Source organism: Anolis sagrei, chromosome 2 (assembly GCF_037176765.1).
Source record: "Anolis sagrei isolate rAnoSag1 chromosome 2, rAnoSag1.mat, whole genome shotgun sequence".
In the NCBI taxonomy this organism is placed as follows: domain Eukaryota; kingdom Metazoa; phylum Chordata; class Lepidosauria; order Squamata; family Dactyloidae; genus Anolis; species Anolis sagrei.
The window spans coordinates 200,025,615-200,041,306 of record NC_090022.1 but is presented as its reverse complement, the minus strand read 5'-3'; the positions used below and the strand labels follow the sequence as shown (position 1 = coordinate 200,041,306).

At 42.7% G+C, this 15,692-nt stretch overlaps 1 protein-coding gene across 8 annotated transcripts in view; it reads right to left on the bottom strand.

Moving 5' to 3' along the window:
• ZNF462 (zinc finger protein 462) overlaps nt 1–5,758 on the bottom strand; it is a 172,675-nt gene extending 166,917 nt beyond the window's left edge. For 2 of the 8 annotated variants that reach the window (XM_060762556.2, XM_060762557.2), the window contains exon 1: nt 4,910–5,754. The gene's annotated coding sequence lies outside the window, so the exon portion shown is untranslated. Of the gene's footprint in view, nt 1–4,707; nt 4,886–4,909 lie in introns of those variants that run through there. The other 6 variants (XM_060762553.2, XM_060762551.2, XM_060762555.2 and 3 more) reach the window with 6 other exon arrangements.
• Between the last annotated feature and the right edge of the window lie 9,934 nt (nt 5,759–15,692).

Here is a 15,692-nt window from a genome sequence, read left to right as displayed (position 1 = left end):
AGTGTGGACTCTGATAAACCAGTTCAATTCGGATATTGTGGGATTTTCTGACTTAATATTCTGGGTTATATGGCTGTGTAGAAGGGTCCACAGATGTACAAGAAATTTTCTTAAGTTCACACAAACATGTTGATCACTTGATGGCCCCAAGAGAAGATAGCCAGGCCACAGGACATTATCTGAAAGGAGGCTATTCACATTTTAAGACTAAAGTCAAGAGGAACTGTAAAATATTAAGTGTAATAGAGGCACCTGTGCAAAATAAGCAATTGCTTTTTTATAAACTGCCATGGTCAAACAAATGAATGAGACAGAGATCTGGAGGAACCTTGATCTATTGACAATAAGCCGCATGCTGGTATGCTACCTGATTTCTCCTGCTCACTGCAAGAAAAAATCATGGTAATCTCCTCCACAGCTTGTTCATTCTGTCACCTAAATGTGGACAGGTGTGACTCTCTGGTTTGTTTCTCCAATACCTTAGGTTAAAAAAAAAGAGTTGGGTCTTGCTTATCTCCTAATACTGTAGCGTTTCCCAAACTCTGGTCTTCCACATGTTTTGGACTTCAGTTCCTACACTGCCTGATCATTGGCCAAGGCAACCAAGGCTTCTGGGAGTTGAAGTCCAAAACTTGAGTTTGAGAATCCCTGGTAGAAAAAGGAACATAAGCCAAATTGCAGTTTCCTTCTTTTAACTAGGAAAGAAACAAAGTGGAGAGCTGAGTAAGCCCATACTTGGATGACACAATGGACAAAACATGGAGCAATGCTTCTTTTGTTTAGCCCAGTGGTTCTCAACCTGTGGGTCCCCAAGTGTTTTGGCCTACAACTCTTAGAAATCCCAGCTGGTTTACCAGATGTTAGGATTTCTGCGAGTTGAAGGCCAAAACATCTGGGCACTCACAGGTTGAGAATCACTGATTTAAATACTCCTGCTGCAGTTAGAAGACACATGTATCCACATGTAACTTATATCCTATAGCAAGCCAATCATCCATGGCACGACATTTTATGAGACCTCAATGAAGGAAGATCCATTGAACCCTTGATGCAGGCTAGGGTTCTATTAGAAGCTGTATGAATCTAATTCAATTAGAAAGAATATTAGGCCATTAAATCATAGAGAAGCTGTATGAATCTAATTCAATTAGAAAGAATATTAGGCCATTAAATCATAGAATCAGAGTTGGAAGAGACCTTGTGGGCCATCCAGTCCAACCCCCTCCAAGAAGCAGGAAAATCGCATTCAGAGCACCCCCAACAGATGGCCATCCACCCTCTGTTTAAAAGCCTCCAAAGAAGGAGCCTCCACCACACTGCTGAACAGCTCTCACAGCTAGGAAGTTCTTCCTAATGTTCAGGTGGAATCTCCTTTCCTGTAGTTTGCGTTCTACTTCCCCAACCTACATAACGATTATGAATTTTAAATCCAATCCAATATCTGACTCATGGAAAGGACCTTTCCTGCAGAAGTTGTCCTCTATGTCCACAGCGTGAGTCTTTAAATTATGTCTGAGCTAGTTGTACCTTAAAATCAAAGAAAACCCATCTATATTCTGTAGTCCATTAAAAGAAAGTCTGTCTAAACAGAAACTGTATATGAACAGATTCTTCAAGAAAAAAACAGTATTGGATTGATTCAACTGGAGAAAACTCAAAAAGAAACACATGGACACCATCAAACAATGAGATGGGCCTACCTAAACAGTAGCCTACCATAACATCATTAAAGGGTAATGCAAGTAATATCTTGCTGTGCACCACTGAGTTTTGTTCCACTCTTCATTATCTATACATGTATCTCAGAAGTTTGAGGACCAAAATACAACCTCAACCAGAAGCTATTGCTTATAATTAAATGTACTTCATTATTTTTTAATAACAAAAAATCTACTGTTTTATCAGAAGAACAGATAGTCATGGAGTTCTATCACACAGTAGTGTTGTTGGTTGCATGTAATACAAGATGGGGATATCTCCATCTTTCCATAACTAGTAGCTATCTAAGGCTCCTTCCACACAGCTGAATAAAATCCCACATTATCTACTTTAAACAGGAATATATGGTAGTGTGGACTCTCATAACCCAGTTCAAAGCAGATATTATGGTATTTTCTGCCTTGATACCCTGGGTTATATGACGGTGTGGAAGGGTCCTCTGATATGAAAATATTATAGATGGAAATTTATATGCAGAAAGAGAGATTTACAGCACCTGGTTTGTCTTTCATGTTTTATTGCTAACTACGGAAAACCAAACTTCATTAACTTCTTCAGATAATTTATATGATCATAATTAGGTACGGCTGGAGTTATTTATTGTTAACATTGACCTAAAACATTCTCAATTAAAACCTAGAAAGAACACCATACTTTCTCCAAATTGCCACCTATTTGAAATATATTTGTTTCCCAGTTACATTTAGAAACAGAATTCACAATCGAGACAAAAAAATGTCATATTGATTTCAATGGGAGAGAGAGAGAAAGGCATGTTTGTGACTACAATCCCAAATTCAATAAACTGGGAATAAACCTCACTGAACTTAGCAGGTTCTCCTTCTCAGTTAAACATATAGAGATTATCCCTATATATGAGTTTCCATATAACTCTTCCACTGAAATAATAGGATTGACACATGCTCAAGCTTGGCTGTACAACAAAACGATGAGCATCCTTTTGAAAATAAAAAATCAACATCTCTAGCCATTACCACTGAAATGCTTGGAGCTAATAATTCAAAAATGTAAAAGTAACTCCTCCATAAATTAGATAATATTTGAGATGGGATTTCAAAAGAACTCATGTTGGTTTAAAATCCTAACTATACAATCATACAATTGCTAAAAATTATAATACTTCCAAAAGACATCATATTGTTCATCAGATGAAAAGGCCACAGCAAGGCCTTCAAAAACATTTTTTGAATGATTGACATTGATTCCATGTCATTCTGCAGAAGAACACAGCCATCCTCATGAGATAAAGCTGAACTATTTCCTTTTCTTTCAAAATCAAAATGTGCCTTTGGTCAACCCAAATCAGCCTCTTGAATGTGATGGAAGTTCAACCAAAAGAATGAAAAACAAAACAAAAACCTGGAGGGGAGGAGGAAAGGCTAAGTTTGAAAATGAAACTATAAAAGGACAAGCAGAGAAACATGTCCTTTTAGAACATAGGTCCCTTGTCTCTGGAGAATCTATGAAAAGAATCTATGAAACTTCCTCAAATCATCCATTTCCTGTAGTCAGAGAAAGAAGAGACATCACAAAACGTTGCTCACTGAAGGGGGAAAGAAATTGTCAAGCAGGGCTTTGCCAACAAAGCTTCAGGGGGAAAAAATGGAGAAACATCCATAATTGCATGAGCAGTTCCCATCTCAGCTTTGTCTAGTGGAAAAGCCTGTCTTTGCTCTCCCTCTCCTCCATTTTCTGGTGGAGCTAGAGAACATGACATGGCTTACCTGACTCAGATCACAGCCCTCTGTCCAACTATTCACTTCCTCTTAGGCATGCAAGTAGCTTCATGAGACAAGCAGGCAAAGCACACAAAGCAGCCAGCTCAAAGCAGCCCCAGATCTCACCAGCTTTCTCCTTCGCTTCCAAACAAACAAAAAAACCAAACAAAAAAGAAATCCAGGATCTCCTAGAAGATCCTTCCAAAACCAAGAGGACAAAAACTTTCCCTGGGGGTCCAGAATCAGATCCAAACCCAAGATCCTTAGGGGGCTCCTCCAGGAAAGATCTCCCCTTCTTTCTCCTCCACCCAGAAGCAGAAACTACAAAAGCCAAGAAAGAAAAGGAGGAAAGAGGTGGTGGAGGAGCCGAGCAAAGCCTTGGGAGAGATTCTCCCTCTTGGTGTGCATGGGAAAGAGAAGTAGCTTTGTGTTTTGGAGTCTGGACTGGAACCAAAGCAGACAGCTTGCAAATGGAGGACAAGGAGATAAAGAAAGAGAAGGGGGGAAGAGGGACATGGAGAAAGAAAGAGAAAGGGGGTGGGTGGGGGGAGCTCAGCTGCTTCTCATTCCCTGGAAAGCCATGGAAGTGAACAAGAAGCAAAGCCCCCTCCTCGGTTACCTTCCCTTTCTTCCTTTCCAAAGGGGGGTTCATCATCATAATGATCAAGGGAAGGAGCAGGACTCTGCTGTAATGGCTTCTCTCCAGACCCCACCGCTGTTCTCTTCCAAGCCAACCCTTGGAGGAGACCCCCCACCATCCATCCCTAGGATCTCAACTTCAGGAAAGGCTGTAGGTCCCAGAAAAGAGAGAAATACACTGAGAAGTCTGGAGAAGGAGAAGAAGATCAAGAGGAGCACCAAAGAGAAAGAAAGAAAGAGAAAGCCAAGGAAGAAAGAGGTCACCCGGATGGCTTGGGAGAGCAATCTGGGCTCTCTCTTTCTTTCTCTCTTTCTCTTTCTTCTTCCCACCTCCAAAGCTCCAACTGCCCCCACAAGACACACTTCTGAGCACTTATCTCCTTCCTCCCCACGCACCTTAATGCAACAACAACACCAAATTAATTAACTGCCTTCCTCCTCCTCCTCCTCCTCCTCCTCTTCCTCCTCCTCCCACCCAACAGCAGCTCCAGCTCCACCACCACCTCCTCCTCCTCTTGCTTCTCCTCCTCCTTCCCCAGGGCCAGGGACAAGGGACTTCTGGAAACAAAACCACCCTTTCCCCCCCAACCCCAACCAACATCAACACCACCTCCAATGTTGCCTTCTTCTCCTACTTCTGAATGAATGGGGTGGTAGATCCAGAAGGGAAGAGAGAGGAAGTGGTGGGACAAGGAGAGGAGGAGATCTTTCTCTCTCTCTCTCTCTGTCTCTCTTTCTCTTGGTGGCTGGATCCTTCTCCAATGTGGGTTCCTTTGATGGTGGAAGGGGAGATGAGGATTATTGCAACTTACAGAAAGGTCCCGGTCCGCGGCTCCCCCTTCTTCTTCTCCTCCTCCTCTTCCTCCTTCTCCTCTTCCTCCTCGCTGCCCTCGCTTTCTTCTCCTCCTCCACCTCCTCCTCCTCCTCCTCCTTGCAATTGTTGTGGAAGTTGTTTTTGCCTGTCTCATGTGCGCCTTGCCAGGTCTCAGCAATGGAGGATCGCCATCTTTTCCCCTGCTTTTTTCCCTCTCTCTCTCTCTCTCTTTCCCCTCTCCCTCCCTCTCTCTCTCTCTCTCTCTCTCTCTCCTTCGCTGGCTTGCTGCAGCTGCAGATGACCTGAGATATCCGTCTCTCTCTCTCTCTCCCTCTCTGCCTCACTCACTCACTCACTCAGCCCTTCCGTGTGTCTCTCTCTGAATAATGAGCAACCAGAGGGAGAGAGAGAGAGAGAGAAGCAGAGAAAGAAGACCAATCTCCTTGCCTACCACACACAAAAACGCAAGAGCACCAGGGGGTGCAAGAAGGCTTTCTAACAACAACAACAACGTGGAAAAAGAGGGAAGAGAAGGAGCAGGAAGAGGAGGAAGAAGAAAAGACCCTGGGGTGGAGGAGGAGGAGGAAGGAAGGAAGAAAGAAATCCAGAGAAAGGGCAAGGAAGCAAAGGAGAGAGGAACAAATAGCCCAAGATGCTGGAGGAGGAGGTGGTGATGGTGGTGGAAAGGCAAAGAAGTAAAGGAGATAGAAACAAATAGCTCAAGATGCTGGAGGAGGAGATGGTGATGGTGGAGAGGCAAGGAAGTAAGGAGATAGAAGCAAGGAAGCAAAAGAGATAGAAGCAAATAGCCCAAGATCCTGGAAAAGGAGATGATGGTGGTAGAGAAGCAAGGAAGCAAATAAGATAGGAACATATAGCCCAAGATGCTGGAGGAGGAGATGGTGATGGTGGAGAGGCAAGGAAGTAAAGGAGATAGAAGCAAGGAAGCAAAAGAGATAAAAGCAAATAGCCCAAGATGTTGGAGTAGGAGATGGTGATGATGGAGAGGCAAGGAAGTAAAGGAGATGGAAACAAATAGCCCAAGATCCTAGAGGAGGAGATGATGGTGGTAGAGAAGCAAGGAAGCAAATAAGATAGGAACATATAGCCCAAGATGCTGGAGGAGGAGATGGTGATGGTGGAGAGGCAAGGAAGCAAAGGAGATAGAAGCAGGAAAGCAAAAGGGATAGAAGCAAATAGCCCAAGATGTTGGAGCAGGAGATGGTGGTGGTGGAGAGGGAAGGAAGTAAAGAAGATAGAAACAAATAGCCCAAGGTGCTGGAGGAGGAGATGATGGTGGTAGAGGAGCAAAGAAGAAAAGGAAATAGAAACAAATAGGTCAAGATGCTATAGTGGGAGATGATGGTGGTAGAGAAGCAAGTAAGTAAAGGAGATAGAAACAAATAGTCCAAGATGCTGGAGCAGGAGATGGTGGTGGAGAAGCAAGTAAGTAAAGGAGATAGAAACAAATAGCCCAAAATGCTAGAGGACTAGATGGTGATCGTGGAGAGGCAAGGAAGCAAGGAGATAGAAACAAATGGCTCAAGATGTTGGAGCAGGAGATGGTGATGGTGGAGAGCCAAGGAAGCAAAGGAGATAGAAGCAAGGAAGCAAAAGTGATAGAAACAAATAGCCCAAGATGTTGGTGCAGGAAATGGTGATGGGGGACAGGCAAAGAAGTAAAGGAGATAGAAACAAATATCCCAAGATGTTGGAGCAGAAGATGGTGAAGAGGCAAGGAAGCAAAGGAGATAGAAGCAAGGAAGCAAAAGAGATAGAAACAAATGGCCCAAGATGCTGGAGGAGGAGGTGGTTGTGGTGATGGTGGAGAGGCAAGGAAACAAAGGAGATAGGAACAAATAGCCCAAGATGCTGGAGGAGGAGATTGTGATGGTGGAGGAGATGGCTCAACTTCAGTCCTCTTGGGATGGGTTTCCTAAGGCTTCCTGAAGCTGGGAAAGAAACAGAGCCTTCCAAAGAGGTTCCCTCTTCATCCCTTCTTTCTACTTTTCCAACTTAGATGATGATTCCTTCTCTAAAGGTCCAAGATGATGCCTCCAACCTTTTCTAAGTGCTCCTCAGCCTTGGAGGAGATGGTGCCAGTGGCTTTCTTGCTCCAGGGCTATCCTCCTCCCAGCCATGGCAAGTTCTCCTCCAAGCCTGCAAAGAAAGAGAGAAGTCGAAAGAGACACAGGAAGAGATGGATGGATGAGTATTGCCCCCTTAAGCCAATCCCTGAGATACCTTCATCTTTAGGAGAGGCTTAATACTTTTTTTCCCTGAGCAGGAGCACACATACAAAAAAAAAAAAAAAAAGGAAAGGAAGAGCATAAATGGAAACTGGAGGTTGCAAAGTGTATTTAAAAGGAGAGGGGGAGAAAGCAGAGAGAAAGAAAAGCAGAGATCTACCACGTGGTTGATTTTAATCCCCCCCCCCCTTCTTCTCTCTCTCTCCTCTTGCATTTGAGGGAGGGGGACAGCAAGAGAGAAAGGACTCAAATTGTCCATTTCTAGCACGTATTTTGAAGTCTTCTCCCGGAAATAAAGACTCTTTGTCGTTGGATTTCTTCTCCAAGCATCTCTCTCTCTCTCTCTCTCCACATTCACACACATAGACAGGCACAAAGGGAGAATGCTCACAGTGTTGGAAGACCCAAGCCATTCTGCTCCTTTAAGAGCTCTCTTCCATGATTTGACTACCAGGGACTCCTCTACTTTTTTAAAAATATATATGAAATAAAACTTTGGTGCCACCTCCTCCTGCTCTTTTTCTCTGGTTGTCTGCACTTTTGTGTTTGTAAACATACAGCTTCATGGAAAGGAACAATCAAAGATGTCCAAATGATAAGATGCCATCACCTTGATGTCAAGGCATGAGCAAATGTGAACTTATTATATATCTTAGAATCTGCTTTTTTATTCCGCCTGACTTCCTTTTTTGTGTGTGCGAGAAAGATGGGAGTGTCTACTTTTTGCCTTCTTATATCTCCTTCCATGCCAAATTTAATACCTTGCAGGCTTTAATCTGGTACTGAGAGGGGAGATGAAGTTAGCATTGAAAAATCAATAGGCACTGTAGTGAGAGGGAAAGCAATTTGAATTGGAAGACGTGACACCATTGAAGCTTCTTGTCTATTTCTCTTTGGATAAGAGAGGGAGCAGCACCTCCAAGATTCTCTGGACCTGCTATTGGAGGAACTCTCTGGGAATTTTCCTTGTGGGGCGAGAAACCTTGAATAAGAGCAAGTCTCCACATCTTTATCCACCTCATTATAATTCAGATTTTGAAATTGGTTCAACTCAAGCTTGAGAGATGAGTTAATTCTCCCAGTTCAAGGAACTATGGACAGCAATTCTGGAAATGGAAGGAAGAGAGGAATTGTTGAAGGCTTTCATGGCCGGAATTACTGGGTTGTTGTAGGTTTTTTCGGGCTATATGGCCATAGAATGCCATGGCCATATAGCCCAAAAAAACCTACAACAACCCAGAAGAGAGAAATGTTGCTAAAATAAATTTTATTTATTTATCGTGTCAGAAGCAAGTTGAGAGTATAATTAAAATGCATTTAAAACACAAAGTTTTTAAAAACTTGGTATTATGCTAAATGTCTTTTGACCAGAAGCTGGCCACTTGGAGTGCCTCTGGTGTTGCTGTAAGAAAGTCCTCCGTTGTGCATGTGGCAGAGCTCAGGTTGCATTGTAGTAGATGGTCTGTGGTTTGCTCTTCTCTGCACTCTCATGTTGTGGACTCCACTTTGTAGCCCCATTTAAGGTTAGCTCTGCATCTTGTGGTGCCAGAGCACAGCCTGTTTAGCGCCTTCCACGTCGTCCACTATTCTGTGTGCCCTGGAGGAAGTTTCTCATCTGGCATCAGCCACTGATTGAGGTGCTGGGTTTTAGCCTGCCACTTTTGGACTCTCGCTTGCTGAGGTGTTCCTGCAAGTATCTCTGTAGATCTTAGGAAGCTGTTTCTTGATTTAAGGTGTTGGCATGCTGGCTGCTATCCGAACAAAAGATGGGCTAGAGATGTCACTGTCTTGATCCTTTCATTATTGGTTGCTACTTCCCAATGGATGTCAGCTGGTGCAATACCAGCTAAACAGTGTAATTTCTCCATTGGTGTGGGGCGTAGACATCCTGTAATAATGTAGCATGTCTCTTTAAGTGCCATATTCACTGTTTTAACATGGTGAGGTGTTTTCCACACTGGGCATGCATTTTCAGCAGCAGAGTAGCAAAGCGGAAGGGAAGATGTCTTCACTGTGTCTGGTTGTGATCCCCAGGTTGTGCCAGTCAGAAGCGACTTGCAGCTAAAATAAATGATATTGAAGTAGTAAACCCAACCCCACTTTTCTATAATGCATGTCCCTCTGGCTGTTCTCGATGTATAAATTACTGTTTTAATCAAAATTTGTACTTTGTTGTGTCCTTCAAATTATTTCTGACCTCTGGCTACCAATCACAGCATTTTCTTTGAAAGATTTGTTCAGAGAACCGAGGCTGAGAGAGTGCTGACTTAGCCAAGGTCACCCTGTGAGTTTCCATGGCTGAACAGACAAATTGTTACACCACTTTGGCTCCTCCCTAATCATTGTCAAATCCACATTGTCTCAAAAGAGAGCAATAGTTAACTAATAGCAACAAAAAATGTTCTCACATTCTGCTGTTATGGCATGCATCGGGCAGGCATACAATCAGCCTATATAAATGTTATCACTGTGATGTGTGAGAGATATTTTGATTTTGGCTTGGGCATCAGAGATAATATGGAAAGCTTCCTAGTAAAGTGACAGGTCTGATGAACAAGATCTATTTGCATTTGAACAAAACAAAACAAAGGCAATCAAGAGCACAATCCAACTGAGATTAAGAATCACAGAAGACCCAAATGCAAAGGTTGAGTATTTCACTGAAGTCAGATCAGTTGGTCAAGCAAGTTTAACCATCCTCTGAGCAACTTGAGGTGTGTTTCCAGCAAAAATGCTTAAATGTATAATCGTAAATATACTTTAACTCTGATTGAGCTCAGTGGGATGAAGAGATGGAGATAATATACTGAACATCATGGTTAAAAGATGATAGTAGTAATGATAACAACTACTCAACTATAATTATACCTTTAACATATTGGATGGTTCTATTGAGAGGAAGTATAGTGTAATGGAAAGAACCTCTGGTTAAACTGCTGAGCTGCTGAACTTGCTGACTGAAAGGTTAGAGGTTCAAATCCGGGGAGTGGGGTGAGCTCCCATAGTTAGCCCCAGCTTCTGCCAACTTAGCAGTTTGAAAACATGCAAGTGTGAGTAGATCAATATGTTGTTGTTGTTGTTCATTCGTTCAGTCATTTCTGACTCTTCGTGACTTCATGCGCCAGCCCACGCCAGAGCTCCCTATCAGTCGTCACCACCCCCAGCTCCTTCAAGGTCAATCCAGTCACTCCAAGGATATGTACCCTTTATTAATGACTTAGATGAAGGGTTAGAAGGCATGATCATCAGATGACACCAAATTGGGAGGGATAGCAAATACCCCAGAAGACAGGAGCAGAATTCAAAATGATCTGAACAGATTAAAGAGATGGGCCAAAACTAACAAAATGAAGTTCAACAGTGACAAATGCAAGATACTCCACTTAGGCAGAAAAAATGAAATGCAAGGATACAGAATGGGGGTGCCTGGCTCGAGAGCATTATGTGTGAAAAAGATCTTGGAGTCCTCGTGGACAACAAGTTAAACATGAGCCAACAATGTAATGCGGCGGCTCTTCGGCTCAGAAATTGGGATGAGCACCACCCCCCAGAGTTGGACACGACTAGACTTAATGTCAAGGGGAAACCTTTACCTTCACTATGGTGTAGTGGTTTGAGTTTTGGACTAGTTCTTTGGGAGACCTCGTTTGAATTCTCAGTTGGTCATCAAAATCCATTGGGTGACCTTGGGCAAGTAACAGTCTCTCAATTTTAAAGGAAATCAATTGTAAACCTCCTCTGAATAAATGTTTCTCAGAAAATCCCCATGATAGTTTCCCTTGGGGCACTTCAAGTTAGAACCAACTAGAAGGCACAAAACAGGAATGGTGCTATCACCATCTACTTTGCTTTAAAATGCAATCTGTTTTAATCTCTTCGGGCATTCTGGTGATAAGAGCAAACAAACACAGTTAATGTGGGCCTTCAAGTACAAAATCAGAGTTTTAAATGTTCTACCAAGAAAGGAAAGTAACGGTCGGAGGTGGCCCTAGGTAATTTTCAACGGTGAGCAAACAGTATTTTGCCCCCCCCCCCCCAACCAATCACCGATATTTATTTTCTGTTCGTCGTGGGAGTTCTGTGTGCCATATCTGGTTCAATTCCATCATTGGTGGAGTTCAGAATGCTCTTTGATTGTAGGTGAACTATACATCCCAGTAACTACAACTCGTATATGTCAAGGTCTATTTTTCCCCAAGAGCGCCCCTGGGCAAAATCAACTATACTGCAAAGGCTTACTTTGCGTAATGGGTTGAGCCGCCCATGGTAACGGTGCCCAATGCAGTCATGCTGGCCACATGACCTTGGAGGTGTCTATGGACAACGCCGGCTCTTCGGCTTAGAAATGGAGATGAGCTTAACCCCCCAGAGTCAGACAAGACTGGACTTAATGTCAGGGGAAAATCTTTTTAGCAAGAAAGCCGAAATTTAGAGGACAGAAGAAATAATCAGGGCTGGGTTCAGAAAATCACTTTGGGGAAAGAAGAGAAAGACCAGAAAAATTCAAATCATTTCATTGCAGACAAATGAAAGAGACACCTCTTAAGATGCTGATAAAAGACTATTAGGAACGGGAAGGAATGGTCTTTGTTGCTGCCGGGGGTGTGCATGTGTTCTGGCAGCAATTTTCTATAAATCATCCCTTCTCATGAAAGGAACGCCAGGACTTCACAAAAAAAGTCTTTTGACGTACCTTCAGCGTTTGAGCAGATAATGTGTCTCTTTGTCTTTTAATAATGAATCCTGACTATTTCTGTCAGCCAAATGCTCCTGGAAAATAAGAGCTGCAGTACATGAGGAAGCTGGAGCTTCACATCAACCATGAGAAGCTTGAGTAACTTCTAGCCTGTGATCTTTTAAAACAGAAGAAAGAAAGAAAGAAAGAAAGAAAGAAAGAAAGAAAGAAAGAAAGAAAGGCAAAATAAAACAAAACCCAATCTTCCTGGATATGATTTCTTAGCTGACCTCATTTCCATAGAAATGCCCACAAGGGTTTTGTCTTCCTGGTAGCTCAGCTAGCATAATTATCTGCAGATTGTTTTAGGTAGCTCAGTCATAACTGCTCCGCGGCCATTAATGTTGTCTCTAAGAATGCCATGTGTCTTAAGGGCAAGCCTTTACTGATTCATCATCTCAGAACATCACAGCTCCATGTGCATAATGTATGCTCCTGAATATCATCATGATGCCCAGATCTGCTGTTCACCAATATCTGATGGAATTCTTGGCCTGTACTTGACCTCGGGGCTTTTGAAAAAGCATTTCAGAAGGTTTACTCATTAGTCAACCCAAGAGACAAGGTGTTTGTAGGAATATCCCCATCAATGTAATGTACAATTGGGGCGGGGGGAGGTTTCCAAAAAAATCGGGTGCCCTAACAAATTTGACAACATCCTGCAGCTTCTCCATGATGACATGATGGCAACAGTCTTGAACAGCAATGGCTCCCAAAGTGGCCCATTTAAGGTGGAATCAGGTGTCAAACAGGGATGTGTTATTGCCCCAACTTTATTCTCCATCTTCATCGCTATGATACTTCATCTTGTTGACAGGAAGCTTCCCACTGGATAGAAATCATCTGTTGGACAGATGGCAAGCTATTTAACCTCAGCAGACTGAAAGCCAAAACCAAGGTTACAACAACATCTGTTATAGAACTCCAGTATGCTGATGACAATGTCATCTGTGCGCATTCAGATGAAGACTTACAAACCACTCTAAACACCTTCGCAGAAGCATATGAGCAAGCTCAGCCTGTCATTGAACATCAAGAAAACCAAAGTGCTCCTCCAGCAGGCACCAGCCAATCCCTCTCCAATGACAGAAATACAGCTTAATGGTGTAACATTAGAAAATGTTGATCATTTCTGCTACCTTGGCAGCCACCTCTTCACAAAAGTCAACATTGCCACTGAAATACGCCTGAGCTGTGCAAGTGCAGCTTTTTTCCAAATGGAGCAGAGAGTGTTTGAGGACCGGGACATCCGTACGGATACCAAGGTGCTTGTTTATAAAACTATTGTCCTCTCAAGCCTGCTATACACCTGCGAGATGTGGACTGTCTACAGACGTCACATGCAACTGCTGGAACGATTCCATCAGCGCTGCCTCCAGAAAATCCTGCAAATCTCTTGGGAAGACAAGCGGATAAATGTCAGCATGCTGGAAGAAGCAAAGACCACCAGCACTGAAGCGATGGTCCTCCGCCATCAACTCCACTGGACTGGCCACATTGTCCGGATGCCCAACCACCGTCTCCCAAAGCAGTTGCTGTACTCCGAACTCAAAAATGGAAAACGGAATATTGGTGGGCAGGAAAAGAGATTTAAAGATTGGCTCAAAGCCAACCTTAAAAACTCTGGCATAGACACTGAGAACTGGGAAGCCCTGGCCCTTGAGCGCTCCAGCTGGAGGTCAGCTGTGACCAGCAGTGCTGTAGAATTTGAAGAGGCACGAATGGAGGGCGAAAGAGAGAAACATGCCAAGAGGAGGGTGCATCAAGCCAACCCCGACTGAGACCGCTTTCCACCTGGAAACCAATGCCCTCACTGCAGGAGAAGATGCAGATCAATGACAGGGCTCCACAGTCACTACAGACCCACCAGTTCACTGATCTTGGAAGACTATCCTACTCTGACAATGAGGGATCACCTAAGTAAGTAAGTACAGTTTCATTATACAGTCAGAGGCCACTAGGGGGTGCTAGAGAGGAAAGGATAGTCCATTTTACGGGGAAGAAATTGAAGAACAAAAAACATTTCCCCTGGTTATTCCCCCTCTCCCCATCACCATATCATAAACGAGGGTTGCTTCCAAGATGGGGACATGGTGGGAAAACAGAAAAATGGGATGGAATGGTTTTACTTCTTCAACCCATCATCCACCCCTATAAAATGGACTTCCCTTCTCTCTCTAGTACCCCCTAGTGGCCTCCTCCCAATAATGGAACACTACAGTTTTAAAAATCTGTTTAAATGAGGTGTACAGCCAGCATGGTGTGACGATTTGAGCCTTTCATTCTAGGGACCAAGGTTCAATTCCCCACTCAGCCATGGAAACACATTGGGTGACCCTGGGCAAGTCATATACTCTTTGCCCCAGAAATTCCCAGACTTAAAGTCACCATAACTTGGAAATGATTTGAAAGGCAAACAACAGCAAAAACAACAACAAAGTCATGGGTCTAAATCCAACATTGTGCTAAAAGACATCTTCTAGTAAAGGGATGAGTAGAGTTTCATCATCTTACAGTCATCCAATGCCTTCTTAGTGGCATCCCCATTCAAATGTCTTTTTTTTAATTGACAGTTCCAATTACAATTTAATTAACTGAAAATGAGACTAAATGGACTCTAGTCAATGCAATTGTCAATATCACAATCAATTAGTTCCTTGTAGTTTGGTATAAATATTCAATATCCTAGCCAATGCAATCTTAATTAAAGTTACTTTAAGTACATTCAGGCTCTGTTTAGACATACATATACATTTAATAATAATAATTAATCAAGTACAGTTGAAGGATTTTCTTAATGGGGGAGAAATGTTATTAAATTAATAATAATTAATGAAGAATTAATTTTAATTAATGTGAGTCATTTTTTAGTCTCAGTCTGAATGATTCTCGAGAATTTACCCCATGGCAATTGTCTAAAATCAAGTTCCTATATCTGACTACTGCACTTTTAAGTTAAAATGATCTTGTCATAACTGCTCTATGTGCTATATGTTCTATCCACCTTATTGACCAGTCTATTCTCTAACTTGTTTGCACAACAGCCTCCCACCCCACCCCACCCAAATGAGACTAGATGTATTTCTGGTTGTTGCTTATGATGATTGTTTGTTATTGTTTGTGTTGTTGTTTTTATGCTGTTTTAATATTTTATTTGTTTTAACTGTATGTTGTTGCGGGTTTGGCTTCATGTAAGCCGCTCCGAGTACCTTCAAGGAGATGGAAGTGGCATACAAAAATAAAGTTCTTCTTCTCCTTCTCCTTCTTCTTCTTCACTAGTCAGTAGTGAAGCAACGTGGAAGTGGAGACCAAATAGCCCCTTGGAGGACCACAACCTCATTCTTGCCATATATGATTGACTGAAGCATTAAATAAAAATCTAGTTGCATTTCTTGACATCAACATATCTACTGGTTGAGACTTAGCAATGTATAATCAAATCAGATCCTGATTCTGTATAAGAGGCCAAAGGAATGTGCAAGTGCCCCGGATTGGAGAGGAGTAGGAAGTATACCAACACTGAGCACATGGCCATTTGGTGTCATCCTCTGGCAAGCCAACAAACAAGAAAGTTCTTCACACATTTCTAATGCGAGATTAATAGTACAGTGGGTTGTTGTAGGTTTTTTGGGGGCTGTATGGTCATGTTCTAGAAGCATTCCCTCCTGACGCTTTGCCTGCATCCATGGCAGGAATCCTCAGAGGTTGTGAAGTACAGACTGGAATAACAGTTTGTGGGCGTTTTGATGCTTTGTGAAAAGATTGGATATGATTTGTCAATCGCAAGGTCTGGGGTT